This window comes from Gracilinanus agilis, chromosome 1, assembly GCF_016433145.1.
Source record: "Gracilinanus agilis isolate LMUSP501 chromosome 1, AgileGrace, whole genome shotgun sequence".
Taxonomy (NCBI): domain Eukaryota; kingdom Metazoa; phylum Chordata; class Mammalia; order Didelphimorphia; family Didelphidae; genus Gracilinanus; species Gracilinanus agilis.
In genome coordinates this window covers 525,267,888-525,289,471 of record NC_058130.1, presented here as the reverse complement: position 1 = coordinate 525,289,471, position 21,584 = coordinate 525,267,888, and the positions used below count along the sequence as shown (strand labels likewise).

General features: G+C 35.6%; 1 protein-coding gene across 1 annotated transcript in view; it reads left to right on the top strand.

Moving 5' to 3' along the window:
• The first annotated feature begins 1,222 nt into the window (after nt 1–1,222).
• The window catches only part of MAPRE2 (microtubule associated protein RP/EB family member 2), a 145,671-nt gene continuing 125,309 nt past the window's right edge, over nt 1,223–21,584 (top strand). Inside the window, exon 1 of the mRNA XM_044666402.1 lies at nt 1,223–1,282. The gene's annotated coding sequence lies outside the window, so the exon portion shown is untranslated. The remainder of the gene's footprint in view (nt 1,283–21,584) is intronic.

Below are 21,584 nucleotides of genomic sequence, written 5' to 3'. Positions count from 1 at the left end.
AGAGGAAGAGGGAGAGGGAGAGGGAGAGGGAGAGGGAAAAGGAGAGAAAGAAGGGGAGGGGAGGGGAGGAAGGGAGGACAGACAGGACAGACCCTCCCTCCAATTTGGAACTAAGCCCAAAGGGCTATAAAACAATATATACCCTTTGAACAAGTAATATCATTACTTGGTCTGTATCTCAAAGAGATAAAAAAAAAGGGGGGGGGGAAGGACCTACCTGTACAAAAATATTTATAGCTGCTCTCTTTGTGGTGGCAAAGAATTGGAAACTAAAGCAATATCTCTCAATTGAGAAATGGCTGACCAATTGTGGCAAATGATGGTGATGTGGAATATTAGGTACTGTAAGAAATAATGATAAGGATGATTTCAGAAAAAGCTGGAAAGTCCTGCGTGATCTAATGTGGAGGGAAATAAGCAGAATGAGGAGAACACTGAACACAGTAACAGCAATATTGTGGAATGATAAATGTGATGGACAGCTTCTCTCAACAATACAATGATCCAGGACAATTCTGAGGGACTTAAGACAAAGAATGCTATTCGCCTCCAAAGAGAAAACTCTTTGAATCAGAATAACAGATCAAAGCATATGATTTTTCACTTTGTGTTCTTATTTTGTGGTTTTGGTTTTATATGGAATATTCTTTTATAAAAATGAACAATATGGTTGATTAACGGAAAATGTATATAATCTCTCATCCTCTGGTATAGTTTGGTCTGGAAAAATACAGTTCTTATTGATATGGTGATCCTGGGGTCAGCATTCTTTTTGTCATTGAAAAACAGAATGAGATTTTTGGTAGTCAACATTTTCCATTTTATAAAAGGCATTTGGGACCATATTAGAAGTACTGCCTTTTTATTAGTCTCTGTTAAACACCACTATTAACCACTAACAGAGGTCTCATTAAAAAGGAGATAAAAGTACAAATTAAGTTCATTAGGGGCAAAAGAAAACTAGATCACCATTGACAAATACCTAAGAATATATTAACTCCTAATGGCCAGGAGGCCTATTCAATATCTAGTATTAATTAAACACTGGGTTATTGTATTTGCAACTGAATCAGTGTATTGTCACATACTTCTCCAGTTTCCTTGTCATTGCTGCTAACACCCTGTCCACCATAACATGACTTTGTTTTCCCCCATGTTCTTATTGTACTAAAATGTGTATTCTCCTGTTCTTTCTTCCTCTATCTCTGTTTTTATTGCAGTGCCATTTTCCTCAGGGGAGTACTTCATTTCAACAACCAGGGAACGAGCCTGGATGCTTAAGGTAAGGTCCACATACACGCTTTAGATCAGAATCCAGGGGTGGGCTGGTAAATTTTAACAATCAGCTCATGGAAAAACAATACACATGACACACTTTTAAGTTTAATTTGCATTCTCAATATTTTCTCCATCAGTTTCTTAATAAGGGCAAAGAGATACCCAGTGGATAGAGCTCCAGGCCTGGAGTCAGGAAGACCTGAGTTCAAATGTGACTTCAGACATTTAATATCTGTGTGACTGAGCCAAGTCCCTTAACCTCTATCAGTTTCTTTTATCTGTAAATTAGGAATAATAATAACACCTACCTGCCAGGGATGTTGGGAGGATCAAGTGAGATAATAATTGTAAAGTGCTTAGCTTAGTATCTGGTAGGTAACAAGTACTATATAAATGTTTATTATTGTTATCATTATTGTTTTCAAAATTTTAGTAATAAGGAGATAATACTTATACTACATTATCTCACAGGATCAAATGAGATAATTGTAAATTATTTAACAGAATGCTTGACTTAGCAATTAGCATCATATAAATATTAGCTAGTCGTCGTAGTAGTAGACAATCCATAAAACAAAAAAATTAAGGTCTGATTTTTGTAGCATTTACTGATTTGTAAGATGTAAATGTTCACACTGAAAATTTAATAAGTTTTTAAGTCCCAGTCTCAGGTGACTCCAACCTACCCCTGACCTTATTCAGATGCTTGCTATCAATTTTTTTAAAGACGAGCAGAATTGAATGACTAACTTTTTTAAAAAGTCAGTTGTTACAGAGAAAGTCAGTGGCAATGTAAATATCTATTAAAAATTATTTTTCAGTTAAGGATATTCTTCAGTGACTTACTCTTTCTATCCATAGCTAGCTAGATTGATGGCCATTGGGTTTTTCCAAGCCATTTAAAGTTGTTTAGTATTGGTTGGTAAGCTCCTTGAGTGCAGGGACTAATTCATATTTGCCCTTATGTCTCTAGCCTGGCAAATAAGAAGCCTTTAATAAATACTTGTTGAATGACTGAATAAAAATTGGGAATACTAAATAGGGACTTAAGGGGAGGAAAGTTGATTTCTTTTCTCTTTTAAGCCACTGAGAACTAAAGAAAAAATTTTAAGGTTCATCTTTTTTTGCTTTTGATATTCATTGTATGGATATGGTTGTGCTCTTGACCATCAGTTCTTTATTATTGGCACATTAGTATTCTTCTCTCTACCAGTTCCTTTAAGGCTCATTTGTAGGAAGGCAGAAAATGAGGAAACAATGAGCCTGAGCTCCACCAGATGGCAACATTTAAAAAGCCATTTGAGGCGTGCGGCTGTAAACTGATGAGCTAATCATTCCACACAGAATCTTGCCCAACCCTTCAAGCATTTCCCCAAATTATCATGGTTGTTTTGCTTCATCTTCCCCTAGTCCAATCACCTTGTAGCATTCCAGATTTTCAATAAAGAATGTTATTCATTATATATATATATAGCAACAGAAATATTGTTTGAAGAATAACTTGTGTTTGACCACCTCCAGAGGTACAACTGATATAAGCAAGACATCGTTTTATATATAATTTCTTTTGATCAAATGATACTTTCTCTAATGCAGGGAAGGGGAGGGAGGAATAGAGGGATGGAGTTAGCTGCCAATTTTATTTATTTACTTATTTTGATTTTTTTTTTTTTTGCCATGGCTGCATAATTCTTATTGTCTCCCTCCCCTCTCCTGGAGTTGACAAGTACTTCCACTGGGTTTTCCATGTATTATCACTCAAAATCTATTTTTATATTGTTAATTTTTGTAAGTGAATAATCTTTAAATCCAAAAACCCAAATCATATACTCATATAAACAAATGATAAATCATGTTTTCTTCTGGATTTCTACTCCCACCATCCTTTCTTTAGTTGTGGATATCAGCTGGGGATTTTAATGTAGCAAACAAACAAATAAATAAATTTAAAATACAAAAATAGAGAGTGATATTTTTTAACTTTGAAGAAAAGGAAATATAGCCCTATCCTCTGTATAGTTAATACTATCTAAATGTTGTTGCTGAACTATTGAAGACACAAATCAAAATAAAGATGACTGTGTGTTTGTTTCTCTACCATTATGGTAAATGCACTGACTGTATATTTTGATTTTTTTTTCATTACAAATTCCTATTCAGAGGGGCAGTGAAAAGAGGCTCTGAAAATTGTGTCTTCACAAAGTAGAGCAATGTTTTGTGTTATTGTCTCATTTCTAAATCCAGAAACTATGAGGTGCTTGAGGGCAAAGATGATGCTTTTTGCTCTCAGTGTCTAGCATAGAGGAAATTCTTAATAAGTACTTGTTGACTAAATCACACAAGCTCTACGAGTCTTTGGCCCTCGTTTTGTTATTTGTTTCTAAAAGGAGATGAAGCATACCTTATAACTTGATGGTGTGGAAACCTCTTCCTTTTAGTTCTATCAGTGTGGGAATATAGCACAGATGAGAATGAATCTAGGGGCCAAGACAGGTTACATCCTAAAAAGACTGGAATAGGATCCAGGGAGACCTTTTTGAGAGCAGAAGAGTCATAGAGAAAGTCATAGAGAAAGGAATTTGAGTAGAGATAAGAGAGGACCCACCCAAGCTTATGGTTATAGGATAGGAATAAAGACTGGACCTGTGATCTCATTGGTCCTGGGAACTGCTGAGGGAGGAAATTCCTTCCACCTGGATCCTGTCTACACCTTCTCTGTAAATGATAGAATTAGAGCTGACTAAACATAGAGAGGCTGTGACTTGCCTATGGTCATACGTGTCAGGATGCGTCAGAGATGAATTAAGAATCTAGATATTCCTGGTTTCAAGGTCAGCTCTCTGTTCCCTCCAAAATGCTGCCCCTGAAACAGTACAATTTAGTGGAATTCTTGGGCTTCTGAGCCAGAACTGGTATTCACACATATTTTGTTGTTCAATCATTTCAGTCTTGTCCATCTCTTTGTGACACCAGTTGGGGTTTGCTCAGCAAAAGATGCCAGAGTAAGTTGGCCATTTCCTTCTTCAGCTCATTTTACAGAAGAGGAAACTGAGGTAAACAGGGTTCAGTGACTTGCACAGGATCACATAGCTAGGAAGTATCTGAGTTACATTTGAACTCGGATCTTCCTGACTTCAGACCGGGTACTTTGTTCGCTTGTACCACCTACCTGCCATTGACAAGTATAGGCAATCAGTAGATAAGCATCAAGGGCCCAATGCATGCCAGATATTGTGCTGATTGTCCTTCCCCTATTTTTTTTTAAATCAGGAAACTTTGCTCTTGTTTAATAGATAAGCATTCTGGCTGCTGGGTACAGTAACAAGAAAGAAAATATTCTCTTGTAAGAATGAGTAAAGCATAAGTATATTCTTCCTTGGAGTAGCTTCTGCTGCATTCAAGAAGGCTGGAGGGAGAGCCTGGGATTTTTGACTATGAGGAGGAGAATAAGAGATATGAGGGAGGGCTGCACTTCGGACATTCTGCTGCAAGCAAAAGTCCCAAGTCCAGGAGTGGTGAAGTTCAGCCAGGCTTTCACAGGGTCCACAGCTTTATCTGCAGCATCTCCCCAGTAGAATGGAAGCTTCTCGAGGCTTTGGGGAACTTTTATTTAAATGAAATGAGAAAGAATATTCATTGCAGTTCTAATTATTGCCAAGTTTTTTTGTAACTAGAGCTATGAGGTAAACATTTTTTAAGTGAAATAAAAGACATTGGAGAATCTCAACTGAAATGACCTTCCTAATTCGTTTCCCTCCTCTTCATTTCCTATTGTGTTGGAGGTTACTTTATTTAAGCCTCATAGGAAGGAATAGGATCTATTAATTTCCTGAAATGGAATATCTCACCATCATGGGGGGTTGTGGGGTTCCTGTCCTGGGGTTGCTGACCAGATCTGTTTTCTGCTATTGTAGATAATGTCCCTGTATTTATGTTAATCAATTGTATTTTTGTTGTAATCCTAAAATATATTTAATAAGCATTGGTAAAGAAAGAATACAAAAATGTATAAGACATGTTTTCAGCTTCTAGGATGTTTGCAATCCAGCAAGGGAAACATTATACATATGAATAAATAGAAAACAAAATGAAATCTTTTAAGTCTTTAAGCAAAGTCAAATAAGGTGCTCTTAGAGGTCTAAGAAGAGAGAAATCATATCTGGGAAGAGTTATAAGTAATGTGTTTAGGAGCTGAGACACATGAAAGAGAAATTCCCATTTCCTGAATATGTGTCCTTAAGTATTTCACAGTTCTTTTGTATATAACGAACTTTATAAAAATTTAAGAGGCATAGTGGGTAGGGAATAATCCAGCAAGTGCTGGACTTGGAGTGAGGAAGACCTGGTTTCAAATCTTACCATAGTTATTTACTATCTGTAACCCTAGGCAAGTTTTTTAATTTTTTTTAATTTCTTACCTTCTGTCTTAGGTATTAGTTCCAAGGCAAAAAGAATAGTAAGGGCTAGGCAATTGGGGTTAAGTGACTTATCCAGGGTCACATAGCTAGAACGTGTCTAAGGTCAGATTTGAAACTAAGATCTCCCATCTCTAACCCTGGCTCTCCATTTACTGAGCCACCCAGCTGCCCCTACTTAATGTGCCTTTCAGTTTCCTCATCTATCAGATGAGCCCAATAATGGTATATATGTATATGTATATGTACGTATATATTATATTTTATACCTCACAAGGATGTTATAAGGGTAGAATAAGATAGTAAATGTAAAGCAATTTTCAAACTTTAAAGCACTGTGTAATTGTTGCATTACTAATCTATGTCTTATAAGAAGTAGAATTCCAAGGGGTGGAGGTTAGGGGGCAGGGCAGCCCAGGTGTAGGGAAGTGTAAAGGTCAACAGGCAGGAGATGGAATGGGGTCCAGGGAATAGCTAGCAGGCAAGTTTGACTGGAACAGAGTAAATGAAGGGGAGAAATAAGACTGGAAAGGTAGGTGGGAACCAGATGATTAATAATAGCTGACAGTTATATAGGACTCTAAGGTTTGCAAAATGTATTTATATACATTATTTCATTTTTATCATCAACCTCAAGGCTTATTCTTTTGGATTCTTTTATGTGGATGCTCTGTAGATGAATTACTTGTTAATGGGAAAACAGTTTTCCACCTCTCTCAGCTCCCTAGAAAGTTGTTTCTGTAGATTTCTGGCATAATAAAGTTCATAAAGGTCCTAGGTTACATCCTAAGTAGTAATAGGTGTTGGGGATTATTTGAAAGGAAGTAACATGTTCCTTCATAAGCATTCTATTGTTCTTACATTGCCTCAGGTAGTGTGAACTTTTTTTTTTTTATTTTGGATTGCAAAGTTTGTTTTAGTTAAGGATTTTGGGTCATTTATTTTTATTCGTGTCCAACTCTTTGTGACCTGGTTTGGAGTTTTCTTGGCAGAGAAACTGGAAGTAGTTTGCCATTTTCTTCTCTAGCTCATTTTATAGATGAGAAAACCAAGGCAAATAGAGTTAGGTGACTTGTCCAGGGTCATAGAACTAGTAAGTATCTGGGGCCAGATTTGAAGGAAGGTGAATTTAGGATTATACTTGCTAAAACTCAAATGAAATCACTCTACATTTATTATTAGTATTTCAAATGAATTTATTGTGTATATAATTATTTTAATAAGTGTATAAGGAGTGAATAGACCTAGATTTTGGCCACAACAATATTGGAATATAGCGCTGTGTCCTTAGCAGGTTCAGAAGCAACTTGATATTGCAGATAAAGCTCCATACTTAGAGTTACAACCACCTGAGTTTGTTTCATACCTCAACAACTTACTATTTCTGTGGCCCATTATGAGTCATTTCACTTCCTTTGAAGTTAAGTTTCCTCATCTGTAAAATGTGGATTTGTACCCAATATCAAAAGTTTATTTTAGTTCTCACTTTATGATCCCATTGTCCTAAGCTACCTGGAATTAGGCTCTTAGGGCTGAAAAAACTCTTAACTTTCATCCACTTCAGACCCTACATATTACAGATGAGAAAACCAAAGCATAAGTGTCATTCTCAAGGTCACAAAAAATTACCAGCACAACCAAGGCCTGGTTTTTCTGTCTCGTATGTTAGTAACTTCTACCTTCCTTTCTTCCTTCCTTCCTTCCTTCCTTCCTTCCTTCCTTCCTTCTTCCTCATGTCAAACAGTATAATAATATATACCTTCCATTCCTCACCCAATTGCTCAAAAGTTAAAATTAAAGATACTTGTGGTATCATTGGCCTTTCATACATTATTTGGTTGCTGCTTGTTCTTCATATTTGAAAAGGACCAAAATGACATCATTGGTGATAACTTTTGACTCTCATATAAATTGGATTTAAGTGAAGCAGAGTAACCAAAGTTGTCAGCCTCTCTTCAAGTCATGATAGTCAAGACTGTTGGTAGCTCAGATTGCAGAGGATGACTTTGGCTTCTTCAGTATTTAACCAAACTAAGAATTCCACAGTACCTGCTTCTACTGTCTTTGTGACTATTGGAATTAAATTGTTCTCATCTTCCCCTTCCATTCCTGGGGTAGATGCAACCCTAATTCACTGAAGTTGGTTATTCTCAACCTGTTAACCACAGGAAATACAGAGTATTCATGGAAGACAAGTATTTCTGGGGTGAAGGCTTGATGAGCTCTTTTCAAGGGTGCTTTCCTAGTATTTACTTGCCACCCAACTCTTATCTATAGCTAAGAAGCTGTAGCATACTCAGCAGCCACATCCTGGTAAACCATCTACTCTCTCTGTCTGTCTGTCTATTTGTCTGTCTGTCAGTCTCTCTCTCTCTCTCTCTCTCTCTCTCTCTCTCTCTCACACACACACACACACACACACACACACACACACACACACTAACACACACTATGTATATGATGCATATGTATTCGCATATACATATATGATAGGGGGATATCCTCAGAGTTAGGAAGACCTGGATTCATATCCAGTCTCTGCCAGATACTGTTCGATTGACTAAAACTAAGTCAAATTCAAGTAAATGATTGAACAAAAATAACAGAAAACTAAGACTATAGTTACCAAGGAATTGATGATCTGCATTGATAGGTAGAGTTTCCATACCATGTGTTCCCAATAGATATTCTTTAAGCAGAGGCTGGATAATCACTTGTTGGATATATTCTTCTTGGATCTTTTTTTTTCCCACATGGTTAAAAAAGATTGCTTCCAACTCTCAAATTCTCTGATTCGGTGCACACTGATTAGATCATAGGTCTGGAACAAAATAAATAAATGAGTTGCGTGTGTATCGATACATTTGTAACATTACCATTTCAGAGTCTCTATTATATTATATGTTTTAAAAGACCACAAAAATGAATCAATTATGTCTTCATATTTTGGAATTATTAAGATAAGCTCTTTGAATCCACTAATAATGTTAAATATTATTGAGGTTGTGAAATTAAGACTACCACTCAATCTGTTTGTGGGGAAGACATCAATAAGTGACCTCCGTTATTTCTTTTTATGATAAAGTATTTGGTGCACCAACATCTTGCTCTTTCTACTAAAAACATTGCTATAAAGGTCAGATGACTAGACTGGGAGTTAGCTGTTTACCATATAATGAGTTTGATATTTGCATGGGGATTGTAACCTCATTCACGTAGGGGCCCTCATTGATGGAGTAGGTATTATGAAAGTAGTATGCTGGTGCAGTCCCTAAAAGAGCAATTTTCTTGCTGCAGTGCATTTAGCAGTGATATGGAGCTATTTGATGCTATTTGCCTCTTGCTTTTACAGTCCTTCCCCACTTAAATCATTGGTAGCATAGATCCGCAGCATCCGTTAAATTGCTAAAGAGGGTATATAAATGAAACTGATCCCTGGCTGTCCAACTCTCTTTAACACCTAGAATCCCTGGCAGTACCAGAGAGAGAAATAACATTTTCATTATGGATCAATATTCTCTTTCTCTTTTTATGAACTTTGGTGTAAAAGCACAAGAACAAGGTTAAATGACATTAATTCCAACATTAAAATCTCCTAGGAGTTTACAAAACTATTCTCAAGAACTTGCCAGGTAAGTGGTATATGGAAAGAATGCCATTTACAGACCTCATCTACCTAAGCAGGCTGATTCTCATGCTTCCTTTCTATCACCATAAATTAATAATTAATAAAAATATTCGAAGAATATTTCCTGGCTTGACTATTCAAGCTTCAAACCAAAATATTTGTGTTGTTCCCTTTTCTTCTTCTCCTCCATCCAGTACAGAAGCCCTGAATTCAGTGGACATTGATGAAGTCATGAAAAAAGTACAATGAGATAAATGTCTCTTCCTTCTGCCACAAGCCCCCTCCATATTCCACTGGCAAAGTCAGCCTACTCTTTTTAAAAAATCCTTACCTTCCATCTTAGACTCTATACTATTTATTGGTTCCAAGGCAGAAGAGTGGTAATGGTCAGACGATGGGGGTTAAATGACTTGCCCAGGGTCACACAGCTAGGAAGTGACTGAGACCATATCTGAACCCAGGATTTTCTGTCTCTAAGCCTGGCTCTCCATCTACTGAGCCACCTAGTTGTCCCCAGCCACCTTCTGTAGCTGTGGTTCAAAGCAAAGGAACTTTGGAGGCTTAGTCAGGTTAGACCTAGCAGTGGATAATTGCCAATCGAGGGATTCTGGTACTCCTAAATGTGAATTTAAGGAAGTAGAGAAGACTAGAGACCAAACTGGACTACCAGATTCTTGTTACTTTCGACACACTTTTAGTTATCCCAAAACAAAAGAGTTTTATACTACAGATGTGAATCAGTCCAGTTCCAAGCCTCCATATCTGGCCAGATTGTGTCCCTAGGCTAAAACCAATTGACAATCATGGTATGCTTTGCGGACAAATGTTTTTGAATGATATCTTTTCTTCATAATTTTTCCATTAGGTACTGTGCTAAATGGATATCACTTTCTATGAAAGTAGCCGCCTTAATAGGGTAAGACTTGTGTGCAGTTCATAATTTGATCTGAAATAATACTTTAAAAAATACCATTAGGAACAAAAGTTCAAATATTGAAGTAAAGCAATTATATCTCTTCCTCACCCAGTTCCCTTTGCTCTCCCCTTCTTCAGGCAGGTCCTTGAACCATCTGTATAAGACATGGTCTCCTTACCTTTTTTTAGATGCCCTCCTCTGTATGTACTTTAATTTACCAATTACTTCCAGAAATGCAGTCTCAGAATTGAATATGACATTACAGATGTGTCTTATTAGCTTAGACCACATACAGCAAGATTATCAGCTTAAGTATTTTAAATACTATGATTTTATTAAATCATCATAAGAGCACTTTAGCTTTATTGACTACTGTCACATTGGTGACTCATACTGAATCTTCAGTCTACTGAAACTTCTAGATCTTTTTCACATTAATCATCACCCAGCCCACACCTTTCTTGGCCTTAATTTCCTCATATAAAAAATGAAAATGTTGGACTGTATGATCTTTGAAGTCTCTTTTAGCCATAAATCTATCATACTCTGATCCTATATCCCATTTGCTATATCTCCATTTGATCCATCATAAGGATATCATGAAAGACTTTCTCAAATATCTTACAAAGATGTTTTCGCAGCATTTCTGTAGTCTATTGACTGTCCAAAAACAAAGTAAGAGTTATCCTGGCAAAACTTCTTGTTGATGAATCTGTGGTAGTTCTTGGGACTCATTGCTTTCCTTTCAAAATGCTCAAAATCCACTGTTTTAAAAATAGTTTCTAGTCAAGTCAATAAACATTAAGCATCTACTATATACCAGGTACCATGCTTTGTGCTAATGGTGCCAAGACAAAAACAAAAACTACCTAAAGTTCCTACCCTCCAAATTTTTTTTCTAAAAACCATAACCTTGAGATTGAATGGCTATGAAAGATATGAAATGAAACGTTAGACTCAAGGCTAAAAATTGGGAGATAGGGCGAATGATTCTATCGAAAACAAAAATAGTGAAGATGGAGGAGTAGCCATTGGTCAAGATGATTACAAAGGATGTGGTAGCCTGAGGAGAGAGATTTTTATTACAATGAGTAGATGGAAGTATCAGTCCAAAAGTTCACAGATGTAGGAGAGTTTCTGAGCAATAAATTGAGCAATAGATTGGGGACTCCAAAAAAGATAATAGGATGGGCTAGGCAGTGACTGAATTGGATTACAATGGGACTAGGGAGGAGTAGGGATGATAATAATAGGGATGAGTATTCATCAGGAGGTAGTATGACTGTTTCACTTGCACTCTGTTAGGAGGCTAACTGGATGATTAAAATTGGAAAAGTACAATGAGAGGGAGATTACAGTGATCTGTTCCATTGGCAGAATAAAACTCCTCAAAGTTTGGTGTTTGGAAGTGTAATTCCATGAAGTGTCTCCTCTAATTTTAACCCCTTAATTAAAGGATCAAGACTGGTTTCTGTGCTTTTGGCATCTGGGTTCCAGATGCAAGAAAGTTAAATGTCCAACTTCCTACAGATTTCTCTTCTAAGAATAAAGGGAAAATAAGGGGAGGAGAGGAAATGGAACAGGCATTTAAAAAGCTCCTACTATGTGCTAGACACTGCTAAGTACTTTTACAACTATTACTTCAATTGATCTTCATTTAAGAAGACTGTACAAAATAAATATTTTAATACTTGATTTGAAACAAAGCTCCCTCTAAAACTGGCTGAGGATCAGGCTATATGTTTTATTTCTATAGAGAAGATATTTTGTTTTTTCTTTTTTCTATATTCTTTTTTAGTCTTAATTTAATAAATATTCAATAAAGCAAGTATTTACATATACATTGTGGAATGAAAGAACATTATACATATAATTATGAATTTATATCATGCAGACCCTGCTTTTTAAAAAGTTATTATAAATTCATCATGTAACTTTCCAAGTTGTCTTGTCTTTAATTCCTTCTGACCTTTTTTCTTATTTTGGGTAGGGACTACCTTCTCTAATTGCTATCTCCTTACCACCTCAACAACAACAACAACAAAAACAAAAACATCTTGTGACAAATAAGCATAGTGAATCATCAAAACAAATCCCTACACTGACTACATTCAAAAGTATTTCTCATTTTGTATTTCAAGGCTATCACTCTTTCTGTCTGAAGATGGATAGCATGCTTCATCATCTGCCCTCTGAAATTGTGATTGATCATGGCATTTATCTGATCTTTCTTTAGTCCTTTAGCCTTATAATATTGCTGTTTTATAAATTATTCTCCTAATTTTGTTCACATCTATTTCCTTCATTTCATACAAATGTTCCCAGATTTTTTGCAACTCTCATAAATTCTTATAACACAGTAATTATATTTATATAACATAATTTTTAGCCATTTCCAGATTGGTATATACCCAATGAGTTATTGGTTCTTTGACACTAGAAAAAAAGTTGTTATAGTTATTTTTGTACATATGGGTCCTTTTCAAAGCTTACTTTGATCTCTTAGGGGTAGTAGCAGTATCACTGTGTCAGAATACATACATGATTTAGACAGTGAGTCGACAAGCAACTTACATATGCCAAGCCTTGTGCTAAGCATTGGAGATAAAAAGAAAGACAAAAGATAGTCCCTGCTCTCAAGGAACTCACAGGATAATTGGGAAGACAAAATGCAAATAATTATATGCAAATAACATATACCGTGTACAAACAAGATATATTCTGGGTAAACTAGAGACAATCAAAGACACGGAAGGCATTAGCTAACATAAGAGGGTTCAGGAAAGATTTCTTGTAAAAGATTAGATTGTAGGTCAGACTTGAAGGAACTTAGGAAAAAATATGTGAGGTGGGAGAGCATTCCAGGCAAAGGACAGCTAGTGAAAATGTGTGGAAATGAGAAATATATTGTCTTGTGTGAGAAACAGCAAAGAGGCATTATTACTGGATTACAGGGGTATATGGGAGTTAATGAAGAGTAAGAAAACTAGAAAAGTCTGAGGAAAAGAGATTATGAAAGTCTTAAAATATCAGAGGATTTTATATTTGATCCTAGAGGTGATAGTGAGCCACTGGAGTTTATTGAATGGAGTAGGGAGGAGGGTGACATCAGATTTGAGCTTTAGGAAGGTCATTTTGTCAGCTGAGTGAAGGAGGATAGATTGGCTTAGCAAGTGACTTGAGACATAGAAATCATTCAGAAAGCTATTGCACTAGAATAGTGGATCAATGGAATAGGTTAGATAATCAATCCACAGTAGTTAACAACCATAGTAACCTAGTGTTCAATAAACCCCAAAACCCAATCTTTTGGTGGGGAGAACCACTAATAAAAACTGCTAGGAAAACTGGAAGACACTATAGCAGAAACTAGAGATAGAACCAACAGCTCATACCATCCACCAAGATAAAGCAAAAATGGATACTTGATCTAGAAATAAAGGATGCATAGAAAAGTTTACCTGTCAGACTTAGAGATAAGGGAAGACTTTATAACCAAAAGACATAAAGAACATTATCAAAAACAAATGAAATAGATAATTTTGACTACATTAAATTAAAAAGTTTCTGTACGCACAAAATCAGTGCAACCAAGATTAGAAGGGAAGCAACAATTGGGGAGGAAATTTATAGCAATTGTCTCTAACAAATATATAGAGAACTGAGTAAAATTTATAAGAATAAAAAGCATTCAAAGGAATAATGAACTGGAGGAATTCCATGTGAGCTGGAATGACCTCCAAAAATTGATGCAGAACCAGGAGAACATTATACACAGAGACTGATACACTGTTGTACAATCTAACATAATGGACTTCTCTACTAGCAGCAATGCAAGGATCCAGAACAATTCTGAGGTACTTATGAGAAAGAACGCTATCCATATTCAGAGGAAGAACTGTGGGAGTAGAAACACAGAAGAAAAACAACTACTTGAACACATGGGTTGATGGGGATATGATTGGGGATGTAGACTTTAAACGATCACCCTAGTACAATTATCAATAATATGGAATTAGGTCTTGATCAATGATACATGCAAAACCCTGTGGAATTGTGTGTTGCCTATGGAAGGGGGGTTGGGGGAGGAAGGGAAAGAACATGAATCATGTAACCATGGAAAATATTCTAAATTTATTAATTAAATAAAAAATTCCCATTTAAAAAAAAAGAATAAAAAGCATTCCCCAACTGATAAATGGTCAAAGGATATGAATAGGGAGTTATTAGATGGAGAAGTTAAATTATCTATAGTCATATGAAAAAATGATTAGAGAAATGTACATTAAAACAACTCTGAGATACCACCTTACATCTATCAGATTTACTAATATTACTAAAAAGCAAAATGATAAGTATTGGAGGGGATATGGAAAAAGGAGACACTAATTGACTGTTGATGGATTTGTGAAATCATACAACCATTCTGGGAAACAATATGAAACCATGCCCAAAAGGCCATAAAACTATGCATACCTTTGACCCAGCAATGCCACTTCTGTATCTATATCCTAAAATTATCAGAAATAAGGGAAAATACAAATATACAAAAATATTTTAGTAACTTTTTGAGGTGGCAAGTGGCAATTAGAAACTGGGGAGGAAGGGTGTATATCAGTTGGGGATTGGATGTTATGGTATGTGGTTGTAATGGAATATTATTATTCCATAAGTAATGATCAACAGGATGAGATCAGAAAAACCTGGAAACTGCCATCCACCTTCCAGTCTCATTATGCAACTGAAACTCTTTCTCCAAAGTTACCAATGATTCCATAATTACCAAATCTAATTCCCCTTTTCATTCCTCAAGTTCTGCAACCTTGACACTGTCTGCCACCCTCTTCTTGTGTACTCTCCTCTCTAAGTTTTCATGAAACAGGAATATTAAATACTTTTTTCCCATTATCACATGGTACCTCTACAAAAATTGATCATGTATTAGGTCATAAAAATCATAAGTAAATGTGGAAATCTGGTACATATCTTTTACAAACCATAATACAATTAAAATAGTAATTAATGAAGAACAATGAGCAAAATATTTGAACATAAATGAGGACTACAATTGAATTGATTGAGAGTACAAATTTACAAAAAGAATAATATCAAAGACATTGTAATAGAAACAATAAATTGCCAAAATGTATGGGATGCAGTAAAAGCAGTATATTAACAGAATGGGGGTGGGGGGGGAGGGGAAGAAGCTAAATTAATTAAGCATGCAAAGAAACCAAAAAAGTCATTTATGTTACCATCCCAAAATAAGTTCAGACAAAATATCTACAAATGAGAGAAATAAAATTTGAAATGTTTAAATATTCTGAATTAAATAAAGCATTGTTTTAATACTTAAAAACTGATAAACTATATTAAATTGAATTTAGTACTTGATGGAGGAGAGGGAAGGAACATGATCTTCAAGTATTTGAAAAGTTGTACACTAAACTCTGTGCCTGGTATATAATATGAACTTAATGAATGTTTATTGACTAATTATTGACTTTCAGGTATAAGAGATACTAGACTTGTTCTGAGTGACTCAGAGGGCAAAACAAGGAGCAATGATGGGAAGTTACAAGAAATAAAATTTAGTTATAGTATCAAGGAGAGATGGCAGATTTTCCCACAGATAGTGGGGATGTTTTTTAAGTATAAGTTGGACTAGATAACCATTGATAACCCTCCCAACCCTCAAATTCTATTATTCACAAAATTCTGTAAAATAATTAGAATTTAAAGGATAGTGAAAAATTAAATTGCTAAAATAAGAATTAAAGTAAATTTAAAACAAGTAAAGAAATCAGGATTATCAAAATTATTATATATAATGATATACCAGAAAAACAGAATTAAAAGAAAATATATGAATAACTTTTTAAAAATATCACAGTTAGTAAAACAATAAATAGAGCTCCTAAAGAACCAAGTTTCAGTTAAGAGAAACAGAGCAAGTAGCCATAGGTGAGCTATCAAAGGAAAACCCCATTCAAACCAGATGGATTTATAAATGAATTTTTGAATATGTTTTAAAAATTAATTTCTATGCTATACTCATCTTTTTTAAAAGAAAAAGCTTATCAAACTGAAAAATATGGTTCTAATATTCAAACCAGGATGTATATAGAATAGAATTATAGATTAATGTAATAATGAATATCGATGCAAAGATTTCAAATATACTTTTAGCAAAGAAATTAAATCAGCATATCAAATATGTTACTCATTTTGACCAAATTCTATCTGTCCTAGATATTCGGGTATGGTTCAACATTAGGAAAATAGTATACTTAATGATAAAAATTAGAAAAGAAGTCACATTATTATATCTTTAGATGTAGGGAAAGCCTTTTAGAAAATATAACATTCATTGTACTTAAAAATACTAACAACCATTAACATTGAAGGACCCTTTCTTATTATTGAAAGCATTTATCCAAACTCAAAACATTCCTAATAATTTCAGGGGAAAAATAAAAATACGTATTTCTCTTTGACACAATGCTAGAAATCTTTGCTCCAAAAATAAATTATGAGCAAGAAATTAAACATTTCAGTAACATACAGGCAAGATTGTATCTCTGCAGATGACTTAAAGTTAACCTTGAGCCAGACATAGTGGTGAATACCTGTAATCCCTGCTACTGGCAACATGGAAGCTAGTGGATGATGTGAATTTAGGAGTTCTGAGGTTTGAAGTAGGGCTAGAGCCACTGGGCATCAACACTTCTTGACATCAGTTTGGTAAGCCCTCAGGATTAAGGAGCTGCCAGGCTGACTAAGGAGAGGTAAACAGGCTCAGGTGGAAAATGGAGCAGTCAGAACTTCTTTGCCATTCAACGATGGGATCAGGTCTATGAGTGGCCATTTTACTTCCCACCTAGGGAGTACTTCCCACATAGGGAGAATCAGTCTCAAAAACAGATTTAAAAAAAAAAAACACCTTAAAGGAAGAAACAAAATGGCAGAAGAGTAGGAACCAAGGAATCTAGAAAAGTGATAGGTAATCCATTTTCTACAGCAGGAATGTTTTTGGACTTTCGGATCTGGGGTCAAGCCAGAAGCATATCCCATAGTGCCCAAAGTGAAGGTATGCTCCAGAAAAAGAGGCAATCCAAAACCATATTAGGGCACTGTGATGGAGACAGGTATGAAATGACCATTTACTATTTTACCTATTACCCAGTATCCAATCGTAGATTCAAGGGTTCTGCATAAGAGAGTTCCCAGTTAGGGGTCCTTAGGCAATATATCCATAAAGAAGGAGGAAGCTAAAATTTATTTCCAGCAACAATAGTGTGGCTCAGATTCTAGGTCCAGAGCAAGGATCTCATTTCCAACATCTAGACCAGTCTGTAAAGAAATATCTGAGGTAGGAATTTTTGACAAAAAAGGGAAACTATAGTTCTGCTACTCTGAAGCAACCAAACATTCCACCTGACTGGTAGGGACTTTAGTTCAGTCTTCTTTTACTCAAATCCAATCCAGGAATTTACAGAACATTACCCTGAATTAGATCACAATGGGAATACCAACACTCACAATGCTGTCCCTGACTATACACACAGAGTTGAATACATAAATAAATTTTACTCAGTAGGGAAATGGGATAAGGGGTGAGGTGGAATTTGAGGAAACCAACATTAAGAGAGCTATTTTTCTTAAGCAAAACAAACTAAAGATACCCCCAAATATTTATAGCTCCTTGTGGTAGCAACAAATTGCAATCTGAGGACTGCCCATGGACAAACAAGCTAAGATATACAAATTTGTTGGAATACAATTATGCTGATCTCTTATCAGAACAATGACCAACCACAATGACCAACCACAATTTTAGAAGACTAATGAAACATACTTCTCAACTCCTGATAGGTGAAGGACTCATAACACACAGAATGAGATCATTTTTCTTTGGCATGATCAATGTGAAAATGTTATGATATTCTATAACGTGTTTGTGATAGGTTTTATTTTTCTCATTTTCACAGTAGAAAGGGGGTGTAAGGAAAGGGAGAGGATAGTGAGAAGACAGATTTTACCTGATAAAATTATTTTTAAAGAAAAAAGGAGTAATGAAAAATTAATTGGAATAATAATCATTTCAGTAAGGTAGCAGAATATAAAGTGAATATACAAAATCACTAAATGTATGTATATTGTTAGCAAAAACCAGGGGGGAAATTATAGAACAAGTAATTACATTTAAAATAATTTAAATATGCAGAAGAGTCTTGAAGACCAGCTACCAGTGCATATAAAAGTCTCAAAGAAATAATTATAAACAGTCAGATAGAAAAAAGAAAAACCTAAATAAATACTGAAATAGTTAATGTTTTTGGCTAAGTTTTACCAATGTAATAAAAATACCATTAATATCTAAATTAGTCTATAGATAAAATACTTTATGACTCTTTAAGGCATGTAACACATATACTTTGTAGAACTCGATAAAATACTAATAAGATTCTTAAGGTTATAACGAATGCTGAACTTGTAGTCACCAGACTTGAATTCAAATCCTGACTCCGCCTATTACTATGTCATCTTTGGCAAATCATTTTACTTCTCTGGAATTCAGTTTTCAGCTCTAAAAACAAAAAGTTTAACGACTTTTATTTTTTAACATTGCATGATTAGGAAATAATGTCAGGAGGGGAAACATTTAAGACTTTTTAATGAAATCTGACTTTTGGCTTTGACCAGCATGAGTAAAGCCAAAATGTCTTCTCTTGGCTCTGAATATGTACGTGTTTTTGTACTGTATGCACAAATGATAAAATAAGTATGGATTTGCAGCTGTTTGGTAACTGCTGTGTAGCTTATTGGCTGTGTTCCATGTCACTGCATCCAAATTTAGGGGAATCTTCACAAGTGCAATGAATGTAGGAGGAGGCAGCTCACAGAATGATTTACTACACCCAGAGTGGATTGTTTTATGTGCTTGATATGAGCTGCTTGCCAGCATGTAGCTTCCACATGGGAATGACCGGTGAGTCTGAGAGACTTTTCTTACAAGTATAATTCAGCTTTAGGATATATCACCTGTGGAACTGGGAACATTGGGAAAATGGGTTGGAAATATGTCTTTTCTAGTAAAATGTATGTTTAAAAAAAGGAACATAATTCTAAGAAGTACTGTTTAAAATTCAAATGCAGTGCAGCTAAGATGGAAAAAGCAATGCTGTAATGTTCTACTGGTTTTATTTTTTCTGTCTTATAATTCTCCATACATTTTTTTAAGCTGATGTTTTGATGACCTTACTACAACAGTTCCGCCTGTAGTGAGATAATTTGATGGGCAGAGGAAAGTTTTTGTAGGAAGTGGTTTTTTTTTGTCTTTGTACCTCTAGCCTTTAGTAGAGTATTGAACCCATAACAGATGCTTGTTAAATGCTGTTTAAAATTAAAAGTTTTTAGGTTTTTAGGCCCTGTCTACTAGTAATGGGTTTGTCAGAGCTGCAGAAATTAGGGACTAGTAAGTTATATTCATGTATTTTGCCTATTGGCATTGCAATTATTCACTTACCTCAGTTTCCATATATTTCCTTTCTCACTTTTGTGTGTGTGTGTGTGTGTGTGTGTGTGTGAGTTTAAGGCAAATGGGTAGTTTTATGATGTAGCTATCACATTGGATTGGGCAGAGAAGCAATGTAGTTCATGAGATGAATGGACTCGTTAGAATATATGAGTCTTGAGGGCAGGAACCATTTCTCTTTGTATTCCCAAGGCTTAACATAGTCCCTGATGGAATAAATGCTGAATATATACACTTGTCAATTGATTTGAAAATGGGAGTCCTTGTAAAAAGCTCCAAAATGTACAATCATATTACAGCGTATCGCCTTTGTGTTTCCTCTTCCACATCTTCCCCTGACATATTACTCTACAACAGTTAGGTGTTATTTAATGGAATCTTGAGACTTCCGATTTATCAGAGAAAAAAATGAGGGATTAAGAAATTCAAGGGTAAAGAAGAATAAATCTAATCTATAAAACACAGCCTGCAAAGAGAAGATGTCACCTTATAAGCTTGGAGGTGTAATAATGAATGCCAGTTATCACCAACTACATTTTGAAACATAAGCAATATATCTCCAGAAAACAGAAGAGACTTTTATTCTGGGTTTTTCACATGGCCACTTTCCCCAGGAGATAAGTGGCCCATTTCCTACCACAACCCAAAAGTTGAGCAAACAGTGAGATTGGGAGACTTTCCTTCATGTAAGCTGTTGTTTCTAGATAGGAATTGTTGGCATGGCTGTCTATTTCTTCAGTATTCTTTCTGTGCTTTGGGGATTTATTAAGGATTACTTTTAACTTTATAAATCTCACATTTATTCAAATTTAAAAAAAAGCTAAATGTCAGTTATGAGCATGAAAAAATAGGGTAAGCAAAGCAGAACTCATTTGATTCTTATAAACTCCCATTATGATTCTAAAAAGGCATGGAGTTTAGTGACCTAGTGACTAAAGACGACAGGAGATAGGATTTCTTATCTTGGCTCTACTGTGGAGGGCATTGCTTAAATAACTCATTGACCCAGTTCCCCACTTTGGTGTAGCAGAGTATGTGAATCTTAAATGCTGAAACTTCTATTCCATTGGCCTCTTCTGCTGAGCACACTGCAGAACCTTTAACCATCCAGACCTCACATCTAAAAGCCTTGAGCACCTCAGGAAAAAGTTCTCTACAACAGGTAGGCAGCCCAGAGGCGGGAGTTCTGGGCTTGGAATTGGGAAGACCTGAGTCCAAATCTGGCCTCAAATATTTAGGAGCTTTGACCCCTAGGCATTCACACTTAACCTTTGCCAGCTTCGGTTTATGTACCTCCATCCCACGGTTGTTGTGAGGATCAAATAAGAATATTTGTAAAGTGCTTAACATAGTGTGCTCTGGGTGGCTCAGTGGATAGAGTGCCAGGCTTGGAATTGGGAAGACTCATCTACCTGAGTTAAAATCTGGCTTCAAACACTTTCTGTGTAACTCTAGGCAAGACATTTAACCCTGTTTGCCTTGGTTCCTCATCTGCAGAATGAGCTGGAGAAGGAAATGGCAAAATACTCCAAGAATCTTTGCCAAGAAAACCCCAAATGAGGTCATAAAAAAGTCGACACAACTGAAATGACTAAATAACAACCCTCCTGCTCAGCCTCTAATTGACGCATGCCTCTGGGAATATATTAATGTTAGATTTGGAATCAGAAAATCCTGAGTGATAAATCTTGCCTTATATATTTACTAGCTTTATGATCCTGGGCAAGTCACCTCCCCTCTCTCAGTTTTAGTTTCTTCAGTTGTGACATGGAGATAATAATCTTATAACTTGTCCCATATGGGTGTTAT